Source organism: Mus caroli, chromosome 16 (genome assembly GCF_900094665.2).
Source record: "Mus caroli chromosome 16, CAROLI_EIJ_v1.1, whole genome shotgun sequence".
Lineage (NCBI taxonomy): Eukaryota > Metazoa > Chordata > Mammalia > Rodentia > Muridae > Mus > Mus caroli.
In genome coordinates, this window is record NC_034585.1 from 35,106,921 (window position 1) to 35,123,006 (window position 16,086).

The window sequence follows — 16,086 nt, forward strand, 5'->3', positions numbered from 1 at the left end:
TGAGGCATTTTGGTAAAGCTTTGTGAAAGCATGAAGGGGAAATGGGAGATGAGGTCTAAGGACATGAGAGTGAGGATTGGAGCTGAAGACCTGCTTCTCAGCTCATTGCACCCTGAGGACTTGGTGTCTACTGAGCTTGGAACACTTTGTTCTTCTACCGTTCCCCTTTCTTTATATGAAAAGGAAACATATATAAAGTTTATATATTAGTTATATCATATCATCATATCATATCATATTATTATTTTTTTAAAGATTTATTTATTTATTTATTATATGTAAGTACATTATAGCTGTCTTCAGACACACCAGAAGAGGGCATCAGATCTCATTACGGGTGGTTGTGAGCCACCATGTGGTTACTGGGATTTGAACTTCAGACCTTCGGAAGAGCAGTCAGGTGCTCTTACCCACTGAGCCATCTCACCAGCCCCATCATATCATATTATATATGGGGATTTTTTGCTTTCTTTTCCCGAGACAGGGTTCCTCTGTGTAGCCCAGGTTGTCCTGGAATTCCCTCATGCAGACCAGGCCGCCCTTGGCTTGATCTCCAACTCAGAGTTCCAACCGTTTCCACCTCCTGAGTGCTGGGATTTAAAGGGTGAGACACCATCATCCCCAGCCCACCCACTCTCCCTCCAGTTTTAGTTAGTTTTCTTTTTCAAGACCGTTTCTGTATGCAACCCTGGCTGTCCTAGTACTCATGTAGCCCAGGCTGGCCTCGAACTCTGAGATTCATCTGCCTCTGCCTCCTGAGTGCTGGGATTAAAGGTGTGTGCCACCAATACCCAGTTTATTTTTATCTTTGAATGTATGTATGTATGCGTATGTCTGTGCACTGTGTGCTGTGTATACAGGTGCCCATAGAGGCCAGAGAGAGTATCGGATCTGCAGTTGGAGTTACTGGCAGTTGTAAGCTGTCCCACATGGGTGCTGGGAACCGAATTTGGGTCTTCTAGAGTAGTCGAAAGTCCTCAGCCGTTGAGAATCTCACCATCCCCTCTTCTATCTTGGTGAACAAGAAGAGACACTTCATCTCCTTTTTTTCTCAACAGGTCCTAATAGCACCTCCCACCACCCCCACCCCACCCCTCCCCCATCTCCAGATACACTGGTCCTTACTGCCAGACTATCAGAAGTCCAGCACTTACTCACATAGAAGCCACTGATGGTCTATGAAGTGTCCCGTCAGGAATTTTTTCCTAAACGGTAAAGGTAAACAATTTATGCATGTAAATATCTAAATACGTGTTACATATGTAATATGTACATAATATATGAATTTTGTGGTTAAAAACTCAGAACAGTCACTACAAATCTAAAATGTTACTATCATATAAAAGCTACATATTTGTTATAAACTGTCACCACCAAAATTAGTCATAATATTTTACCCAAATACAAATTTTTTCAAATGCAAATATTTTCAATTAACTTAGTGTCTTAAAATAGCAAACATGGCTGAATATAACCTGTGTTGTTTTCCTTCATACCTCTGTGGAGCAAAACAGGGTCATGGCGATGATAAAAATGGCATCTCTCTGACTGTTGACATCTACAGTTCTGGGAAATCTGACCACACTCAAATCCTTCACCACTATTTCTGGGAGTTTTTAATATGGGGTAGGGATGAGGGTGGTCCTGTGTGTTTTCCCAAATGAAGTTTATTCAGCCACAGAATGATCCCATCATTCCCTAGGCCCCAGAGAGCTGTACTGACAGCTGTTGGGTTCACCTTGCATAGCTCCTCACCCACACTATGACTCCCTTTAGCATCAGCAGGAGGGGATTTTACTTCTCACCAGGGAACTGTACTCAGATGAAACCAGACCCTTGACTTTACACCACTAAGAAAATTTTCAGGATGAAGCAAACCTGGAGTTTATTAAGAAAAGCCTTAGGGGCCAGAGAGAAGGCTCGGTGACTAAGAGCGCTGGCTACACTTGCAGAGGGGCCATTCCCAGCAGCTCACTACCACACATAAAATAATAAAAAGTGTGCCTTTCATCCCAGCACACAGGAGGCAGAGGCAGGTGGGTCTCTGTGAGTTCAAGGCCAGCCTGGGCTATAAAGAGTTCCAGAACAGCCAGGGCTGAACAGAGAAACCTTGCCTTGAAAAACAAAACAACAGCAACAACAAAAAGGCAGGGTGGGGTGGGGTGGGGTGGGGTGGGGTGGGGTACTGGAGAGATAGATGGTTCAGTGCTCTTAACCACTGACTGTTCTGCCCGAGATCCTGAATTCAACTCTCAGCAGCCACGTGGTGGCTCACAACCATACTGTCTTTTGGTGTGTGTCTGAACTCCAGTGTACTCACATACACAAAATAAATAAAATCTTTTAAAAAGGGCGGGGGGGGGGGAGAAAATTTCAGTATAGATTTAAGCATGATAAGGAGCAAGTTTGGGAGAAAGATAGTTGAATATATCCAAGTATGGGCATGAGCTTCTCAAGAGAACGTCTCATTGCTTAACTAGGGATTGAACCTGGGTCTCACACATGAAGTAAGTGCTCTACCATTGAGCAACATCTCCAGGCCCTCTTTTATTTTATTTTATTTTATTTTATTTTATTTTATTTTATTTTATTTATTCTTTGAGACAGAGTCCCATACTGGGTTCAGTACCCAGTACCCACATGGTATTTCATAATTATCCATGACTCCAGGTCCAGTGGATTCAACATAATTATAATCATAATTATAATCATAATTATCCATGACTCCAGGTCCAGTGGATTCAACCTGTCTTCTGATCTCTATGGGAACCAGGCACACACAGTGTATGTATATATTGTGCAGCCAAAACATTTGTATGCATAAATAATTTTTAAATTTAAATATTTGAGAGGGAAAAAAAAATCACTATTGTAAACCCTGGCTGGTCTGGAACTTTCTATGTAGATCAACCTGACTTCAAACTCACAGAGATCCATCTACCTCAGCTTCTGCCTCCTGAGTGCTGAGATTAAAGGTGTGTGCCACCACGCCTAGCTCACTTTTTAAATTCTTATTTTATTTTTTGAGACTAGATTTGATGTAGCCCAGGCTGATGTCAGGAACTTCCTGCCCCACCCTGCAGAGTTACTGGAATTGCAAACCTGTGCCTCCAGGCCCACATCTATTTACACAGCTTTTGAAATCACAAATTCAATGGATTTAAAAAAAAAAAAACCGTAAAAAGTACTTATCTCCAAAAACCTTTATAGAGTATCCAAGATAAGGTAGATTACGTTCTGTCCTATACATTTACAGGATGATAAGGTACAAACAGACTAAAGAAAGTCAAAGGAGTTCTTACTATCCGTTGGTCACAAGGACATCAAGCATGTTTTGACTATAAGCATGGTTAATCCCTTCTCTGTGAAAGTTTCTTGATTCTTAGCAGTGCGGAACTTACTTTCCAGACTCAGAAGATAAATAGTTGTGTTCCTGTGGGAGAATATGAAACTGTTTCAATGAATTAATTGCTTTAAAATTCAGAAACTTACCATCTTACCAGGCATACTGGCACACACCTCTAATCTCAGCATTTGGGAGATGGAGGCAAGTGGAGCTCTGTGAGTTCAAAACCAGCCTCATCTATATAGTGAGTTCCTGGCCAACCAGTGCTATACAGTGAGACTTACTTTAAAAAAAAAAAAAAATAGAAGAAAGGCTAGGGAGACGGCTTAGAGGTTGAGAGCACTGGCTGCTCTTCCAGAGGTCCTGAGTTAAAGTCCCAACAACCACAGGGTGGCTCACAACCATATGCAATGGGAATTAACGCCCTCTTCTGGTGTGCAAGCATACATACAGGCAGTAAGTACACAATAAATAGAAGAAAAGGAGCTGGGGTGGTTGATCTGGGGTAGTGGTGTGTAAACCTTTAATCTCAGTACTTAGGAGGCAGAGGCAGATGGGCCTCTGTGAGTTTGAGGCCAGCCTGAGAAGTAGAAACTTTAGCATTCTTTGGAAAGTTGTTTATATGGAGTTTTGCTGGGGCCAACACATGAAGGAACATTTCATTAAAGTAGACACAGGTGGGAAAGGCTAAGGCAGATTCATGAAAGAACGTTTTGCTGAAGCAGACCCAGAAGAAAAGATGTTCTGCTAAAGCAAGCATGTGAAAGGACACATGAAGAAATTGGACTGCTGGTGTAACTGTGAGGTGTTTGTAAGTGGGCTGAGCTGCCGCTGTTAACCTGTGAGCTGAACTACTGATTTCCAGACAACACAGATGGGAATTATTCCAAAGAACCTTTCTAAGCAGGTCCACTTCCCTTGTATCCTTTCTTACCCACTACCTCTGGTGGGTGGTGGTGCCGCAGACCTTTGTCTGCGTGGACAGGGTCTCTCGTCGCAGGTGGGCAAAGAGTCGGCGGGTGACAAACAGACCAACACGCGAGATTGTGTAGAATCTGAATGTATTCTCACAAAGTGAACATCAGTCTTATATAGTACAGAAAAATACAAGGGGTCGGAAGTCACAGCAGGCAAGGTACATTGAAGTTACCTGATACAAAATAAAGGAATGACTACAAAGGGACTTACAGGAACCAGGTAGATGTTTACAGTAAAGATAAAGCAGTAGTGCCTAGGGTCAGCTTAGTGACAGGCAGGGATTTCACACTCTAGTGTTATACCTTTGAACCTTGTGAAGGCTAGCACCAGGGGGTTCTGCTCTTAGCAGGCCTCATGAATAATGCAATATCACAAACCCCTACTTCCTAGGCCTTGTTTTTTTTTGGTTTTTGTTTTTGGTTTTTTTTTTTTTGGTTTTTTGAGACAGGGTTTCTCTGTATAGCCCTGGCTGTCCTGGAACTCACTTTGTAGACCAAGCTGGCCTCAAACTCAGAAATCCACCTGCCTCTGCCTCCCGAGAGCTGGAATTAAAGGCGTGCGATAAATTCTTATTTGAGTGTAACTTTTAAGTATCTGGAGATTCTCCATTTGTCAGAAGAATTTACCAACTTGCTTCTAATATGCAATGTAGCCTATACTGAAGATTTCTATCTCAGTGGGATTCCCTGGCTCTATTTTGGTATTCCCTTGTTTGAGTGAGATATGTTACTGTCCTTGGTAAATATTTTGCAGACCAGCTCTGAGCTACTGGCTCCATCTTCTGCAATGCTTAATTAGTAACTGAATAGGTAAACTTCCTTGCTGCATTCTTACAGGGTTCTAAGCACGCAGGCTTCTGGGACATTGGAACAATGGGGAGACTTAACTATAATAGAATTTAATCTTAAAAGGCATTTATAATAAAATATTAAAAGAGAGCTTGTAGATCCATACACGGGACTAACTCGGGAATAGGGTATGAGTATATGGGTAAATGAGAACGCCAAAGCTCCAAGAGGTGAGTTTCCTTGAAACTCTTTTCCTTGTTGAGTGCTTACAGACATTTTCAGCCTGTTAAGCGGACCAGACCGGAGGCCATGGCATGGTGGGTTACAAGGAAAGTTAAAACATTTAAGAACCATCATTAAAAATAGATTTTGAAAAAAAAAAGTTACAAGCCTGGACTATGGAGTGAGTTCTAGGACAGCCAGGGCTACACGGAGAAACCCTGTCTCAAAAAGCAAGCTGAATACTTTGTGTGCTATTCCTGTAGGATGAAGTCAACTGTGCTGGGATAGGAGACGTCTTCTCAGCACTGGGATATGAGCCTGGGTTTTAGAAATAAGTAAATTGGATACAGAAGAAGGGTGACCTTTTTTTTTTTTTAGGTGAGCACAGACTTTGCTCTATAACCTGCTTGGCTGGACTGACAAGCTCAGAGCAGTCCACTGAGAGGTAGCTGGGGACTCTCCTAAGGAAGAGGATTTTTACTTTTAGTGAGGCATGACCTTATAATGTTGTCCAGGCCCTGAACTCCTGGTTTCAGGTGATCCTCCTGCCTCAGTCTCCCTAACACCTAGGACTCTGAACAGGTCCTGCCTTGAATAGAACTGTTAATAACAGCATGTAAATCTAGATTTTTCAGGTAACATGTAAGTAGCTGGTGTTCTAAAAAAAAAGGGTGTTCTAAAAAAAACACTTTCTGGTGTTTGTCATTTGAAAAAAAAAAAAAATACAGCTCTGAGCCTGCAATCCCAGCACTTGGGAAGTGGAAAGAGGAAGTCATGAGTTCAATACCATTGTCATCTTAGAGTCTGAGGCCAGCCTGGACGATGCAGAAGCCCGGCTAAAATTAAGACACAATCCTCAGTGGAGATTGGAAAGATGGAGGCTATTTCGATTGAACTTTTCCTTAGAAATCCAGGGACCGGGCTGGTGAGATGGCTCAGTGGGTAAGAGCACCCGACTGCTCTTCCGAAGGTTCTGAGTTCAAATCCCAGCAACCACATGGTGGTTCACAACCATCCGTAATGAGATCTGACTTCCTCTTCTAGAGTGTCTGAAGACAGCTATATCATATTTACATAAAAAAAAAAAAAGAAATCCAGGGACCGGCACAATAGTTCTGTGGGTAACGGGGGTAACGGTGCCCACTGTCAATCCTGATTTCCCAAATGCCATTCCTGGGACAAACATGCTGGAAAGACAGAACCAACTATCACTGCTTTTCCCACCAGTTGTCCTCTGACCTCCACACATGGGTCATGGCATAGCACACAAATGCACAATAGTAAATAAATAACTTTATAAATCAAAACTCATTCCCCACAAAACCCTCAAAGTATTGTAAAGTCAAGAGAAACAATGTCTAAGCTAGTTTATCTCTGAGGATAGGATGTGGGTAGACCAGAAATCTCTCTCAAGGTGGACTAGCCACAACTGGTTAGATCTAAGATGGCCGCCAGAGAAAGCAACAACCTCTCAGCCATTTAATACTGCCTTGTTTGCATTCAAAATGGCATAGCCACCCCAATGCCGTGACGGTTGACAGCTTGTCTGACCATGACCAAAGAGATCCATGGAAGGAGAGAGAAATAGCAGGTACTCTAGTGCCTGGAGAAATCTCCCCATTCCAGAAAAAGATTTGACTATTTCTCCCTCTATAGCCATAGCCTCCTTTCTTTAACTCTATACCTAAGACCTCCTGACCCTTGATGGAGAAGTTGTTGCCCTGCCAACATTTCCTTCCCTGCCCAATTTTGGCTAGACTTCTAAGATGGCTTCCCTTTGTTCCCATGAGTCAGAGAGGGAAGCACAGTTTGGAGGAGGAAAAAAAAAAAAACCCACACAATTTTTGCAGTTTTCTATAGCATATTCAAGTTTTGTTTGTTTGTTTTCAAGATTTATTTATTTTATGTGCATGAGTACAATGTAGCTGTCTTCAGACACACCAGAAGAGGGCATCGACTCCCATTACAGATGGTTGTGAGCCACCAAGTGGTTGGTGGGAATTGAACTCAGGACCTCTGGAAGAGCTGTCGGTACTCTTAAACGCTGAGCCATCTCTCCAGCCCCCTAAAATGTATTCATTTTTAATTTAGTAAATTTTGTTCTTTCACAGTTTCATACATGAACACTGTGTTTTGGTCCCTTCTCTCACTTTCGTGTTAAATCATATTCATAAACAGTTTAATGGTTTTAGTCATCCGAATGTTGGATTCATTGATAGTCCAATAGGGTTTATTCATATCAATGACTCTGTATTAGCATATAGACTAGGCTGTTGTCAAACTCACGGAGATCCTTCTGCCTCTTCCTCCTGAGTACTAGGATTAAAGATGTGTGCCACTACACCTGGCCTATTAGACTGTTTTCAAAGTATATTTTAAATCCAACCGAGCTTCCTGTTTGTAATCTTTTGTTTTGTTCTTTAAAGGAGTGCCATGAAAAATTTCAGTTGGTATAAGAGTAGTAAAAAGATTAATAACACACCAGGGTATCTACCTGTTATGGGATGCAGTTAATTGCAGGATGGGAATTAAATGCCCTTTTGTTGTAGTTGGTTTTTCCTCCTTCCGCCCACCCCCCTCTCTTTTGCAACATAGGACTTTAATAACCACCTCCCCACCCCAGGTTAAGAACTTTTGGGTTCAGGCTGAGAAACCTGAAGAAGGAGAAAGAAGCGCAGGACAGACAGTATCTAGCATCTATGTAAACATCCTGCTGCGTACAGCAGCTGAGGCCACAGCCCAGGTTGACCTTGATCACGTGATTCTCCTGTCTCTGCTTTCCAAGTGTTGGGATTACAAGTGTGCATCACAGCACCCAGCCTCGCTTCAACTTTTTTAGTGACTCTACTGCGTACTCAAATGCTCTAGTAGGAGATTTCAGATTTGAGGAGAGGTGGAAGGGAAAGAGGATATTACTTTAAGAAATAAAATTTCCTGGTGGCAGTGGTGCATGCCTTTAATCCCAGCACTCAGGAGACAAAGGTAGGCAGAAATCTGAGTTCAAAGCCAACTCTGTGTACAGACTATGTTCCAGGACGGCTAGAGCCTCACATAAAAACCCTGTCTTGGGAAAAGAGAAGAAGGAAGGGGTAGAGGAGGAGGACGGGGAGAAAGAAGAGGAGGAGGAGGAGGAGGAGAAAGAGAGTTCAAGTTCATATTGATACAGAAACATAGGGGAAAGGACTGCAAAGCAGTACATATGAGAGATCAGAAGCCAGAGCTAGAGTCCAGTGACCGTGACAATACAAGTGTCCTCCCCTTTGGGGAAGGACTGTGCTGTATCTTCAGAATGCACACAAGGTGAGGGTGGGAGCTGGTGTTTATATAGTTTAAACAAAGTCATCCCTCCAGACTCCAGGGACTAAGCATCCCACCTTTGCCTCTATAACCTACTTTACTTTCCTAGGAGACATCTGCATATTGATGTGGTAGGAGAAGAACACAATTAAGGCCTGACTGCTTAGAAGCAACCACGTGAGCACCAAGCACTGGCCATCAGGGGCACATTGACACCACAGCCAAACAAGGTTGCCTACAAAATCTGCATATTTAACTTGTATAAGAACTTGAATTTCTGCCTGGGACAGAGAGAGAGAGAGAGAGAGAGAGAGAGAGAGAGAGAGAGAGAGAGAGAGAGAGAGAGAGGAATGTTCTTTTCTCATCTTAGGAGTGAGGGAAAGCAAGCATTGGTTAATAAGGGTGACATGAGGGGTGGACAGGCGGGTGGGTGGACAGAAGAACAAACTCGACCTTCACAAAACCCCTTCCAAGAACAGAACTTACATCTTTCATGTTTGTCCTAATTGACACAAATGTCCTATAATTCCTAATTGAGAGAAAGCAGCTCCCTGAGCAGATTTTCTTTTCTCATCTTGGCTATATCAACTTCCATTTAAATACACATAATTGCACAGATTCCAACTCTACAAAGGAGAGAGGTTATGTTCTCCTTTTATGTAGGAATCTGTTTCATCTTGTTCCTTGAATCCTTGCCTGCCCAAGCTGTAGGCAGGCAAGTCCTTTCCCTACATATTTATAGTCAGCCTATTCTGGAGCTGATCTTGACAAAAGCAGGAGCTATAGCTCTCTAGCAGGACCTGGGCACAAACTTAGCATTCACTGTGAGTCTCAGGAAGGCTGTGGCAATGCAAATATCTGCCAGCTCCCCACGGTCACAAGGAGCACCCTGAGAGCTTCCCCTAGAGTTTTAAGAGCACTCGACTCAGCCCAAACAGGGATTCAAGGCACACATGCTGAAAAAAAGTTCAGGGCTAGCCAGTTTATAAAGCAGAGTTGGAGCTTTATTATAAATATTTTAGTACAAGGCCTAAATAGCACGCTTAGGAGAAAGGGGAGTGTCAAGGGTATATAAGTGAGGGCCGATCAAGCTGGAGTAGCAGAATATGTGTTCCTCAAGGGAGGTTCACAGCTCATTGGGTTTTTGCTTGTGTTTTGTTTTCCATCTATGGAATTTGGGGGTGGGGGGTTGCAGTACTATCGCTAAGTGATATCACTAAGTGTCACTAAGTGGTTCCTGGGAGGCACCTGAGAAGATTACAATTGATCAGATGTGGGTGGCCTACACAAGCCACCCTAGCCATGTTAATGTCCAAGATCCGTGTTGCCAAGGGCCGTGTCTGGGTCCTCTGTTGTACTGTAGACTGAGTCCTTGTTGATGTCTGTGACCAGTGTTACCACTGAGGGTCACGAGGATCCCCACGGTCTGTGCTAAAGCCTGAGACCATGATGATGTCCAAGGGCCATGCTGCAAATAATGGCCATATGGATACGGAGCTGTGTGACACCATGGTGACATCTGAGGTTCAGGCTGTCACCAGAAACCATGTGGAAATCCATGATCCTGTAAAGGACAAGGAAGCTACTTTTGAGTGACATCGATGACTACAGACTCAGTTGAGAAAGAGGTACATAGCCGGCTTTGGTGATAACTCCCACCCCGCCCTGCTCCCACCAAAGTATCAGTCTAGACAGGAAACCATGGAAGAAACATTTTTAAAATTGTAATGAGAATGCTCATGTGTAGTTCTCCACAATTGAGGGCTTCTGTCAGGGATGCGGGTAGAAAAAGACTCAGTTTTCTTTAAAGGGCTAGCTGCTGGGGATGTGGTCATGCTTAGTGAGTGTATAGACAATATAAATTAGACTCTTTTTGGGGGGGGGGGAGTGACAAGGATGGGAGGGCAGACCTGAGAGGACTGGGAAGGGAATGTAATCAGATGCAAGATGTGAAATTCTCTAATAATCAATAAAAAAATTATGATGGAAGAAAGAAGAGTAGCCTAATAAGTATTTCTCTGCCAGTGAAATGAGCCAATTCAAATCATATTAGGTTATATTAAATGCAGGTTTATTGAGGAGTTGCTCTCAAGGGAGTTCACTGGCCCCAAGGACTGAGGCCAGGGGAGTCGCCATGAGGAGGGAGAGGGGAGAGAGAAAAAGAGTGTGTGCAGAGAGAGGGAGAGAAGAGAGAGAGAGAAGTGAGGGGGGAGCTCCAGGGAACCAAAATGTCTGCATTATATAGGGAAGAGCCTCTGGGGGAAGGGCAGCCCAGCCTGAGGGCTGGAAAATTCAGAGTTAGAGAAGTGATATGCCAGGTAGGAACTGAGGGATGCTGGGAGAACTTGGAGGCCAGGTCAGCTTTGATATGTAAAATATTCACCTCAGCTCCTTGTCCGGGGTCTGAACTAAACATAGCCTACTGGGATGCTGCAGGTGATGTCTGGAGAGGTTCTGCTCAAGGCCATATGCATTTAGACCTTAAGCCTGGGTCATTGCTATTCTAACATAAATATATGTATCTATGAAAGGAATATTAACTCTATGTCTGCAGCCACTATAACAAACATTAATTGTACTGGAGTTCTTGCTTTCCAGTGGGTGATAGGCTCCAAGCAGACTCTTTTTCATGTGTCTTTTAATCTCCCTGTCTTCCTAGCCCGCCACAGGTTCTTGATGCTGCAGCATGCCCTGACATAGTGCGCTTATCCATCTATACTTGACCTTCTGCGTATCTGGTGTTCTGCCTTATATTCTGAACCATTTTCCTTATCTATACTTGAATCCCAGTAGGCTGTCCCCATTTCCCCTGCTCTCTTAAATTTAGAGTGACTAGAAGAACTTTTATGTCTCTTCCTGGCTTTTGTTGGCTTTAAATGTAACCATTTAGTGGAAACAGTTCCCAGCCCACAGCCTAACCTCCCCTCAGCCGATCTGATCCGTGGAAATGAGCCAGCCGATCCGTGGAAATGAGCCAGCCGTCTTAAAACGATATCCCTGTTTATCTAGGCATATTGAGTGTACGTGGAGCTAACATCAGTCTGCTGGGCGGGGCATGGTAGCAAATGGATCCAAAGTCAAGTGATACCATCTGCAGCAGAGACTCAGTTCAAGACCATCTGTTCATTCTTGGCAAGTATGGAGCATGGGTTTCCCCTCTTGGGGAAAACTGGATAAGAGCCTACACCTCAACTGGGCTGGGCTTCAAGGGCGGTCTCCAGTTCTAACAGGATACTGACTTGTCATACAGGACAATACCAATAGATGCTTTCTGCAATAGACTAATTTAACAGAATAGGGGAGGAAAGGGGCCCGGTTTTTAAAACTATATTCTCAATGAACTAATGATTGTGAAGTCATTTTAAAGAGTTTACAAATATTTTGCAATCAAATGAAATTAATAAAATAGAACAGAAAGGATATGTTGAATATGGGGCTAAAAGGATGGTTCAGTGGTTAAAAGTATACACTGCCCTTGCTAGAGACCTGAGTTTAGTTCCCAGCACCCATATCAGATGGCTTACAACTGGCCAGGAACTCCAGCTCAAGGGAATCTGATGCTCTGGCCTTCCTAGGCACCCAAACTCACATGCACATACTCACACAGGGACAGATACGTCTTCAAAGTACACTGACAACAGAAAAGAGAAGCATGTTTCCTGAGACCTTTACTTTGGTTGTGCAAGCTCAAACATATTTCTGAGATGATATGAGTGAGAAACCAGACCAACTCCATCTTGGGTTCAGGCTCCATCTTAGAGAATCTGACCTAAGGTTGAACTCAAGTTAACTACCAGGCTCCCTAACAACCACCAATCAGGAGAAAAGCAGAAGTTTCAGTTGTGCCTGAAGATACTTGCTTATGAAAGCTCATGGTTTGGTTACAGCACCAGCCAATCATTTTGAAGGGTAACAAATTCCGTAAATAGCCCCCCATTCAATGTGTGCCACGCTGGAATCCCCCAGCTTATTTGCTTACCTCTATAAATGCTTGCTTGAAACTGGGCTTGGGGCTTCACCCTCTGGTCTTGTTGCATCAGTGACGACTGTGTGGCCGGAGCTGGAGAAGATCCTTATGTGATTGTATCAGAACCAGCTCCTTGGTGGTCTTTGGGGGCTCTTGAAATGGGCACAATATGAGAAACAATGGGAAGAACAGATGAAGGAGATTTACTTATCATATGCGGAAAATGAAAGTGTAAGCAACAGAAGATATTTACAACTGGTATAATAGAAAAAAGCTTAATATTCAAAATAAATAAATGTAATATTTTAAAATTAATACATCTCAGTGGCAGGTTCGCTGCCCACCTCAATGCTTTATGTTCCTGAAGGAAAGTCACAAATGCAGCCGTTATATTGTGATATGCCTATATTGTGATACGCCTATATTGTGATGCACCTATATTGTGATATGCCTATATTGTGATATGCCTATATTGTGATATGCCTATATTGTGATGCGCCTTAACCAGCTTAATAGCTGGTCCATTGCCTAACTTCCACGAAGTTAATACCCAGTTATTACTTACTAATTCTAAGTTCTATCTTGGCTGCTCTGGACCCAGAGGGTTGCCCAATTGGGCCACATTCTGGGGCACATTCTGGGCCTCGCTCTGGGTCTTGCTCTCCCAGCTCCTTCACATGGCAGCCATGTCTCTCTGCCCTGCACACTTTCTTCTCAGGCATAGTATTTCTCTCCTCCACACTCTCCCAGCATGGCAGATCTCTCCTTCTCCTCCTCCCAATCCCAAGCCCAGGAATCTGTCTGTCTGTGAAGACAGACGTGTTGTTTATGACATGTGATTTCAAATCAGAAATTATGCAATGCCTACCGAGGAAAAGAATTATTGTAACAAACTTACTTTGAACACCCATATAGCTGCTAAAAATGAGAAAGAACTGCACATACCAGCATGAAAGGACATCCAAGATGTGCCATTCATTGAGAAAGCACTCAACAAGAAAATTCAGAATGAAGCCCTGCATAGTGGCTCACATTCTTAATCCCTGCCCTCAGGAGGCAGAGGCACAGTTCTATGAATTTGAGGCCAGCCTGGACTATTTAGCAAGTTCCAGGCCAGTCAGAACTGCATAGGGCATATAGTGAGACCTTATCTAAAAAATTAATAACGGGGGGAAAAAAGAAAATGTATGCTACAATGTCAACTTTTATCAATGGTAATTTATTCAACAAATATTTATTAAAAATGTATAAAGTTCTGGACACTATTATAAGTATTGAAAATCCAGACATAATAAAAGGGACAAAACCTGTGCTATAGAAGGTCTTTTGGAGATAGGCTATATAATATCTGGTAGCCCAGGCTAGACTCACACTGATGACATCCTTAGTGCTAAGAATATAGATAGACAGGGTTTGGGGGCACACATCTTTAGTTCTAGCACTCTGGAAGTCAAGACAGGTGGGTCTCTGTGAGTTTATGGCCAGCCTGGCCCACATATAAGTTCCATGACAATCAGAGCTATGAAATAAGGAGACCCTGTCTCAGAAATAAAAAATAAAAATAAAAAAGAAATTAAAAAAGAAAAGGAAAGAATAGAAAAGATAAAAATAAAATAAAATAAAATAAAATAAAATAAAATAAAATAAAAACAAAGCCAGGCAGTGGTGGTGCACACCTTTAATCCCAGCACTCTGAAGGCAGAGGCAGGGGGATCTCTGTGAGTTTGAGGCTAGCCTGGACTACGAAGCAAGTTCAAGACAGCCAGGGCTACAAAGAAACCCTGCCTCAAAACAAGCAAACAAAACCAAAACCCAAATACATACACACAAAGTCTATATATATAAGTGTGTCTCACGTTCTATTAATAAAGAGTGGCAATAAAGAAATCAATAGTTTAGAAAGTGCAACGGAGGGTAATAACTCAGGAAAGGAGGATGAATGGAATAGGAGAAGTGAAGAGACCAAAATAGCCGCTCTGTGGGTGAAAACGGAAGTTTATTCCAAACTGCCAAGGCTGTCTACAGGGAAAGCAAGGAAAAGCTAAAGGGGAACGATTCCCAAGTTAACGGATGAAAGGGGGTTTGAGAGCTCGTGTGGGGCTTGTGAGCAGGGACTAAGGGAGCCTAGAGGCCAGCACTGACCTTGGCAAGGGCCACCACAATTAGAGGTTAGAGCCACGGTTTCTCTTGCCAGAGACAAGGACTCCCTCCTAAGCAAGCAGGAACTTCCTTCAAGTCCGAGGGACTTGTGTCTAAATGCCAGACCTTGCTAAAAGGGGACCACACAGAGGATAGAGAGTTCTGTAAGACAGGAATTGCAATGTTAAGTCTAGCCATAGCGGAGATCTGCCACGGAAGACTTTTGTGTAGAGACCTGAATGGAGCGAGCAAGCACTCCACTTGGCCACTGCAGGTGAGTTTTGCTGTTAGAGTTAAGTCTGCGGCTCTAAGGAAGGCGCACGCGTGGATTGTTCAGGGCCACGCTGAGGCTGTTGTTGCTGCAAAGAAATGAGGAGCATAACTGTTTCACCCTGAGAAGCAAAGTAGACATATATTTAGCAAATCTTTAAACTGCCTATGCACATAGGCAGCGGCTGTGAACGACTAGTTTACACAAGAAGAAACACAGACCCAAAGCCATCATTTAGATCGTTAAGAAGTTTCTCAAGTGCAAAAAAAAAAAAAAAAAAAAAAAAAAAAGAAAAAGAAAAAAGAAAATTCTAGTCAGGCATTTTTTCTGAACATGCTTCCTTGTCCCACGCCTGCCTGAGGGCAGTGTCTCTGTGAGCTTTGAGAGGCTAGGAACCGTTTCTATGTCTGCTCTGTTTACATGTTCTGTCATCTGGCACTGGTCTCTGTGAGCCCTGGCTGGCATTCATGCTGGCCAGCAGTTACATGCTTGCAATCCCCGAACAATTCTGAGCACTTAACTCATTTAAACGTCACAACATGCCTTTGAGGGATGTACCATTATTGGCACGTTAACCATAGTGTACTGACACACATTGAATGGTGTATGTCAAAGCAAGAACTTAAACCCAGGTGTCCTGGTACCAGACCATTGTCCCAAATCACTATACTACCTTATTAGTCTTCACCTGCATCATCAATACCATCACCCCTGTCAGGAAAGCTTGCAGGCTAATTGTAGATCTTCGCCTCCTTCCTCCATTCCAACCGAGTCCCCCAGTACTCGCACCCATTTCTGTAGTGACCACCTGCTTCAGCGTCCCCTTCTTCCATGCCTCCGTCTCCAACTAGTCTCAGAGCGTCTTCTCCAACCTTCATCCTCACCCATGGCTTTATCCCAACCTCCAGCTTCAGCAGGCAGTTCCCAAAAACCCACCAGCCAGGCCTGCCAAAGAAGGAAGTAAGCCAGCAAAGGAGGGATAAGAGTTTCAGATCTCACAAGCCTCTTCCGGTCAGAAAAGCACCGGGGTAGCGAGGGCGCAGGGTCGGCTGACACTCGCCAGCTACCCACAACACCC

At 43.4% G+C, this 16,086-nt stretch overlaps 1 long non-coding RNA gene across 1 annotated transcript in view; it reads left to right on the plus strand.

Moving 5' to 3' along the window:
• Window positions 1-16,086, plus strand: part of LOC110311155 — a 38,840-nt gene that overhangs the window by 17,168 nt on the left and 5,586 nt on the right. Inside the window, exons 2-3 of the long non-coding RNA XR_002379920.1 lie at window positions 485-604; window positions 1,059-1,212. This is a non-coding gene — a long non-coding RNA (uncharacterized LOC110311155). The remainder of the gene's footprint in view (window positions 1-484; window positions 605-1,058; window positions 1,213-16,086) is intronic.